Genomic DNA, 8,199 nt, shown 5'->3' with positions numbered 1-8,199 from the left:
AGTGTGTTCCTTGTTCATCCATCCGTTCATAATTGTGCAACACTTATGCTCTAGTAATGCATCATGATGTGCACTGCGCAAAATCAAGATTTTGAGTTTCCATACATGCTTACGTGCCTACATTGTCGAGCATGACTTTTAAGAAGTCAACTACTTTGATCTGTTCCTTCTCTTGATGTGGTTGGAAGAAGTGGTGTTGACTACTCTTAACTAGTTGAGCCTGACTTCTTAACAGCCGCTACAAGGGGTTTGTTGGACATCCAGCCCTATGAGATAGCTTTGGATCTATAATCAGTTTAGCAGTGGCCAAAGGCCCGGTTTTTTGGGTTTCCTATGGAGGACTACTAGGCAAAGGTCCCTTCTTTTCCAATTGCAAACACTTCTATGGGCTCGTTTATAGGTTTGGGATCAGTTGTTAGTTAGGACTGTGAAAAGTTGAAAATCTCAGTCAAATAAGATTTTGGTTACCTGGTCCGAGTCCCACACTTGGACATATGAGCAGTCATTGGACTTGGACTTGGAGTACTGGTCCGCCGAGTGTTCAAGGGGTGGCTGTCTTAGACCGAGTTGCAGTAGTCGGCCATTGGAGTCCTAGTTGTCTCGTTTGAGTGTGGCCATTGGAGGTCAAGTTGTCCAAATGGATACTAAGTGGCTCAAACGTCTAAGGGACTGCCGTCTGAGGGCTACACTCGCCATTCGAGTGGTGCACAAAAGTCGTCGAATGGCACAAAAATTCTTCTATTGCATTCAAATCATGCTTATTAATGCTATGGCGATTCTAGAAAAAATATACTAGGTTGCAACAAGGATACTTAGAGTACTTGGTAGTAGGGCCAAATGCATCAAATCGAGGATTGTGGCAATGCAATCTGCAACTTGTAACTCTTTGTCTCTCTCTCAAAAGCTATCTTTGTGAACTCCTTGAATGCAAATGAGCTCTCTCTCTCCCTTGTCTCCCCTTTAGTGCTCTCTCATTCTCCCCTTACATCTTTATTCTCCCTCAATATGAAAAAAATTGATTTCTTTCTTCCCATGTTTCCTTGTTCCCTGGTTATCCAAAGAGTTATCTTTTTTCTCTTTTTCCTTATTTCCCAAACCTTAATGCCTCAAATCTGATACAAAATAGACAACTCCTATTCTAACCGATGCATAGAAAGCTTCTTGCACCTAAAGTAACCCGCAAAAGAGATCCAATGGCCTTCGACTCCCTTGCGTCCTGCCTAAAACCAAGCACCATTTCAAAGTTGAACTCCTACTTCATCATTTAATTTGTGTAACATGTCCATTTGTTATCTTCAGGACCCGTCTTAGTAGTCCATCGGAAAGGATATCTAGAAAGCTCCGCCCGACACTCCAATGGAATGTTACAAGGTTTGTGATCTAGGACTTTCTGTGTCTGCCACATAGCAGAAGTATTCCGGCCGTTCCCACTTAGTACCAACCTGAATTAGGGTTTTCCCTATTGGTCATTTCCTAACGGCAACTAGCATCGAACCCGAGCGAACTACTTTAAGTAGAAACACCAGGTTCGAAGCGGATTCACGCTGCACTTGGTTCAAGGAGAATGGGAAACGAGAGGGATGCGAAGCTCAACCTCTCTGCCATAAGGCATAGTCCCATTCTGTTTCCCTAAAACAGCGTAAATCAGGATCATCTATAACTTAGACTCTAGGTCAACGCTCTTACTGTTCGTATTCTTTGAATGATCTTCCTGCTGACCATCTTGATTGAGAAAAGTTCCCGACCAACCGGGACCACCCATCCGTAGGACGGACCTATGGCCACATCCACCGCAATTTCCTCAGGTTGTTTAGTTATTTAATTACCTAACACATTTAGTTGGACATATATCAATTAGCTTCCTTAATTAGCCCGTTAGGTACTGGTTCCTTCACATAATCATAGCACTTGACATAGAAAAGCAATGTCAAACAAGTTCCTTTTTAATAGGTTATCATATTTATCTTTGAAATACATAGTCGAAGCGTTCCATCTTTCTTTTTCTGGAACAGTACTGGAGCTCCCCATGGTGAACTGCTAGGACGGATGTAGCCCTGATCTAGTAGTTGCTTGAGTTGTTCCTTCAGCTCAATTACTTCCGGTATAGACATCCTATAAGGTCTCTTTGCAATTAGCGCAACTCCTGGTACTAGCTTAATCTCATGATCCACTTCTCTTTGAGGCGGGAGTTCTGTCAACTCTTCAGGAAATACATCCGTGTATTCCTTTAGCCATGAAGGTCATTAGTACTTTCAATAAAATAAGCAAAATAATGTGAGCAGAAAATTGATATGCATTTCTAGCAAGTAGTTTTTGTGTATTGCAATGAATCGAAAGTAGATTAATGTCCATATTTACAAAACGGAATTATGAAAGTATACTCCGATTAAGCATGAAAGGAATAAACCACATATTGCATTATTGAATATCTTATTTTTTTTTGGAATGATTCTTAAAGAAAGTTATTAGCAATCGTAGGAAATTGCTAGGACTACATGAAGAAGATTTATTTAGGCAAGTGATCTAAGAACTTAATTTAATAGAAGGGTATGTAAGTTTTGCATACGACAAATTCATTCGAAAATGAAAGTAGTAAAAGACTGCATGTTTTAGCATGAATCTTGTTCACATGTTATAGAATGATTAATTGGAATTAGGCTATAACTTAACCTATGCTTGATCTTAAGACAAAAAGTTAGGATTTGAAAATCAACTTACGCGTAGACAATAAGTCATGTGGTTATGAAAATGATAGCGTAATTATCTTCAGGAATAGATAGGTTAAATTGGCATAAACCTAAACACCTAAAACCACGGAGTACTTGTTTAGAAAAGGGTTAATTCAATGCAACGTATCCCAAGGAATTGACTAGGGTTAGCCCGGTGAAGATATTTACCTAGTCGCACGTATTGCTAAAAACTGAAACTCCTATACCCTAAATCCTTGCCCACATTCACAGAATGTAAGGACACTAGGAAATACTTTCAAGAAGTAATCTAAAGTTTTCCTAAGAATCTCTCGCTAAAAAGATGAAACTCGAAACCCTAGGACTGACAAGTCGGCCTAATGCCATCAGGAACAGATTGTTTCGTGACTCCATTTGATGGGTAAATAGTCCCATAATTGATGCGACACTTGTGCATCAAGTTGTAGAGTCGCATGATCTTGTGATTTGATCACAAGGGAATGGCAAATTCCTCACAGTGAGATTGGCAGACTCTCATGTAAGTTATCTTGAAAGAGGATGAATAATCGTCCTAATATAGTATCTTTCTGGGGTTAAGATAATTGCTTGGAAGCAAAGGACAAGCCAATAAATTGGAATAACATATGAACTTAAGGTATTGATCAAGTTGGGTTAATAGGGTACGCCCTAACCCAGGATATAGGAGATCTTGCCAAGTCGGAAGTAATCTTAGATCGAGGGCTAGATGCATTCAGAAAGAAGGATTCACTCCTTAGCAGTTGGCCAAAAATAACGACCAATGGAATTGTTTGTGCTTGTAAACAATTTTAAGAGCATTGTTTTGATTTGTTTGCTCAAAGAATTAAAGGATAAATGGATATCTAATGCTTTAGGTTGAAGGCCTGAAGGGAGAGGCAGCTTCAGTTACCCCCGACTACCTACCTGACCCTAACCAAGGGGGTTGTTAACCTCGCCGAGAAGGTGGACCGAACCTGCTGTGAGAGGTCTCTCTGTTAAAGCGCTACTTGGAACAGGAGGATGCTTGGGTGCCAAGGGGGGCTCTGGCCGTAAATCCCTCGCCTTCTAGGCCCTGCACAAGAGGCTAACGTGACTCGGGCTTGGATCTCGAGGCCCGCTGTCGTACTGCTGTGCATCCGAGGTGTGGAATCCACCAAAAAGTTGTGTGTGTGACATTTATTACTTTGTACATACTTAGTTGTTGTGTTTGCATTTTTGTTCTGCGTGGACAGTATAGTGGAGAGGGGGTTGGAGTAATCCCTTGGCAAGGTGGCATATATGCCAAGGTTCTATCAACAACTTTGCATTCTCTGCAGATGGCTTGGATTTAGTGAGTGTTGGATGAGATGGTTATCTCAGAGTTTTGATTTCAAGACTGAACAGGTAATCTGTCGAGGCAAAAGTTATTTTGGTGCCCTTCTTTGCTATTCTTGGAGCCCAGACAGAAAGTGTGTCTTGATTGCGGGTGAAGAAGATAAGGGTGAGAAGCTACAACGCTTCATTGTCTAGTTGGTTGGATTGGCCAATGTGTACGTGAACGATGCTTTTGGTTCTTGGCAGTCCCATGCATCCACTTATCACATTGCAAGACTACTGCCATCATATGCAGGCTTATGCTTGCAGGATGAACTTTGCCAAGTGAAGCTAGTTCTACAGCCAAGCAGACCATTTGTGGCTATAGTTGCGGGGGCCAAGTATGATACCAAGATTGGTCCACTCACTGAGATCTACAAGAAGGTGGTCAAGCTGATCCTGGGAGGAGTCATGTACAACACTTATCTATGCGCCAAATACGGTGTCAAGATCAAAGGAGTAGAGGAATCAGATATTGAGCTGTCGAGAGGCTTGGTTGAGCAGGATGAGACTCATAAGAAGATTGTCGAGCTACCATTTTTAATCGAGTTGGACACTCTTGCATGCAGGAAAGAGGGACAGTTTCGAATGATATCAGCCAAGGATTTTGCTCCTAGTAAAGAATACAACTTTGTGGTGGATGTGGATCCACAGTCCTTTGAGGTAGATCCCTGCAAAGAGGCTCTCAGCTCAGCAAGCATGATATTTGTTAATGCTGTCATGGGTCTAATGCTGCACTTCTGGCATGGAACAAGCAAGATGGATGAGGTTATTGACAACAACATCTCAGCTCAGAAGTTCTTTGGAGGGGGAGATACCCTTAAAGAGTTCAAGAGCTTGCATCCAAAGCTGTATCATGAAGCACTGCACAGTCCCAAATACTATCTCTTTACAGGAGGGGTTACAGTTTTGAAGGTGATTGAGGAGGGGGATCCCTATGGACTTGAGATTGTGAAAGCGCTCATCGACAACAAGAATGCATACCACAACAACAAGTTTTCAAATCAGCAGCAACAGATAGGGCCTGATCGAGGAGGGGTGGTATCGCAACCACCAAGAGTACCCACCCATTATTCATTCTATTACAGCTGTGTGTTGATTCATATGGGGTAGATATATGATGACACCATGCCTTAGATGGTGAGAGCATTGCGAACTCTACTTGGAATGGAATCACTTGCAACTAGCCCTTTTGCTTTCAGCAGGTAAATCAAAAGAAGAGGGTAAGACAAGTTTAGAAGGGATTACGAGATCGTACACTATCAGCCGGAAGAGTACTCCAGAAGACAGGATTGATGCCTTAGAGGAGGCAAGATTAGTTGTTGAACAGATAGTCATTCAAAAGGGACAGCCAGTTGAGCTTCTTCCAAGGCCATTAGAAATAATTGCTTTGCAGATAAAGCTAGTGGAGAGCTACCAGTTAATGGTAGAAACAGCAGGTCATGAATCGCCAAAGATGAGTTTGAAAGGCTGAAGAGGGAACGGGAGTGACTGGATTGCTTTTTTGGTATAAAAAAAAAGGGCCGCTTTTGGAGGGCCTATTGTGGAAGGATCGAATGCCTGGGAAAAAAAAAGCATCACGAGAAGAGGATCGGGGCTCTATTACTCGAATTCAACAGATATAGATGGGCATTTATTCTCAGTTGACGAGGAGGCTTTTTGGGGGGGAAGACGACGCTGAATGAAATCAGAAGGGAATGAGTACAGAGGGCCGATAACGAACGTTGAGTCGAAATGGTGAGGAGAAACGACAATGTAGTGATGCAAAAGCTGGTAACAAAGACACGGTAGAAGACTGGAAGTTGATGACAATGTGCCACAGAGAGCTGAAGGGAAAGCCAACCTGCGTAGCTGCTAGGACCTCCCACCTACCTACTTCGACAACACAATTCTGATTGGCAGCGCAATACGGAGGAACAGTACTTCAGACAGTAGAGGCATTGATGTCTACCTCTTGATGCGAAATGTTAATGAGAATCACAGGGTTGATCTATCCCATCCTAAGGCAGAATTACGAATCCTTTAACTCTTCTACCACAAGATTTACAAGGTCTTTCCTTCAAGTGAGAAAAAAAGGTTTATAAATGAACAATTATTTGTCTTCTTCGGGCCTGCTAAGAAACAAGCGAAGAGGATCGAATGCTAGGAAGAGGAAGGAAGACGTAGAAAATCAGAGGGAATTGCAGTGGATGAAGGGCTGACAAGGCGAAAGATTTAGCCGTCTTGAAAATAGATGCACTTCCTGAGTTACTACAACCTATTACTGTAGGACAATCATCAAAAGTGAAAGTTGGACAGCGATGCCTTGCAATAGGAAATCCATTTGGGTTCGATCACACACTGAATGTAGACATAGTTAATGGGCTGAACAGAGATATCTACAACCAAACTGGTGTTGTCATTGAGGGGCGCATTCAAACAGATGCTACTATCAATGCTGGAAACAGTGGTGGACCTTTGTTGGACTCTGGAGGAAGGTTGTTTGGCATTAACACAGCCATTTTCACAAGAACTGGAACTTCTGCTGGAGTAGGCTTCGCTATTCCTACAGATGTGGTATCTAAACTGGTACCTCAACTGATGCTTTACGGCCTGGTGTTAATGTTGAAGCAGGCTCATTTGCTATGGTCCATGTGCAGACTGCTTTTAAGGAGATGTTGCAAGTTTTAACCAAATAGAGTGATATGTTGAGTTCACTTCTTCGATGCAAAGATAAGGATTGCCAAGATTTGGCTGTAATGGGACTAGAGCAGTATTCATGCTTAAGCCGGTTGATTGTGGAGGATCATGAGTATTAATGGGTTGGTTGTTTAGTGCTATATAATTGTGTTCTACGGTTTTCAGCAGAATGCTTACTCCTTGGTTATTTTGAAGGACTCTCTCTCACTCTAAGGTAGAGTGGGATTGCAATTGAGGCTTTACTTATGTAGAATCACATTGCCCATACTTGCTGCGATGTGTATAGCAAGAGTCTAGTCTTCAGCATATACATTATCTTGGTGCTTCCTATACAGTACTAATCAGCAAACAACCTGCAAAGTGTTTCTTTCTAAAATCGCAAGAAGGGATATGAAGGACTTCAATTCTTGAACAGCCAGTTTATAAATAAGATTTGTTTCCTTTATGAAGCTGAAGCTGTTGATGTTGAACAAGCTGATTATAGGACCATTATCTGAAATTGAGGTGACCTTCTTTCAAATTGAATCATGACCTTGCTTGATTGATCTTCTATCTTGAAATTAGTCAAGGACCTCTGTGGTCGCGACTTTGCTTTCGAAAACCCTTCGACATCTTTGGTGAACTTGACATGAAAGCGTCGCATAAATTTCAGGATGGGAGATACTTCAGCATCCATTTCAGCCTCTTCTACGATTCCTGTTGTGTCCTCTAATTCAGCTCCATCATTGACTGTTGCTTCAAGTACTTCAACGGATGATCTAAAGCAGATTTTGTAGAATATGTCTATGTATATGCAGCTTCAAAATCAGCAGACACAATTGTATATGCAGCAGCAACAGCAATTGCATCAACAACAGTTGTCTCAACAAAGGCAACTATATTCGGAGCAGGAAAATGCAATTAGCGCGACTAAGGCGATTGAAGTAGTTGAGAATGAGAAGAAGCTTTTTGATGGCCGTAATGTTTCAGCTTACTTGAAGACGTATGAGATCAAGATGGGATTTTTTGGAGTACCAGCTGGACTTATGAGTAAGTATTTCCTTCCTCTTGTCACACCCGCCTTGAGGGCAAAAGTGACTGATCTTTTTATTCAAAATTCGCATTGGCAAGGCCCTGAAAGAAGAGTATTTCCTTGAGGTCTTTGGGATGGCTACACGGCGGTCATTCCGAGAGTGGGTCTACATGCCAAACAAAGGTCTAGCTGCTTCAGAGTTGCAAGAGAAGAGCAACGAGAAGAAACTCCAGTAGAAGAGACAGATGATATGACAGATAATCTTGTTGAAATACCGAAAATACACAATGAAGAGATTGATCTATTCGTGGATCTTGATGATAATGATCATGGGTAGTTGGCCCATCCGGAGGATGCGCAGGATTAGAGGGGGTGGATGTCGTACTGCTGTGCATCTGAGGTGTGGAATCCACCAAAAAGTTGTGTGTGTGACATTTATTACTTTGTACA

General features: G+C 42.0%; 1 pseudogene; it reads left to right on the top strand.

The window, feature by feature from the left end:
* The first annotated feature begins 4,046 nt into the window (after positions 1 to 4,046).
* LOC148009234 (uncharacterized) lies at positions 4,047 to 6,736 on the top strand (annotated as a pseudogene).
* The last annotated feature ends 1,463 nt before the right edge of the window (positions 6,737 to 8,199 follow it).

The sequence above is a fragment of the Lygodium microphyllum genome, unplaced genomic scaffold (genome assembly GCF_053477565.2).
Source record: "Lygodium microphyllum isolate KBCC unplaced genomic scaffold, Lygodium_microphyllum_v1.1.10 scaffold_32, whole genome shotgun sequence".
Lineage (NCBI taxonomy): Eukaryota > Viridiplantae > Streptophyta > Polypodiopsida > Schizaeales > Lygodiaceae > Lygodium > Lygodium microphyllum.
The sequence above is the reverse complement of the archived record's forward strand: the minus strand, read 5'-3'. Positions and strand labels throughout refer to the sequence as shown.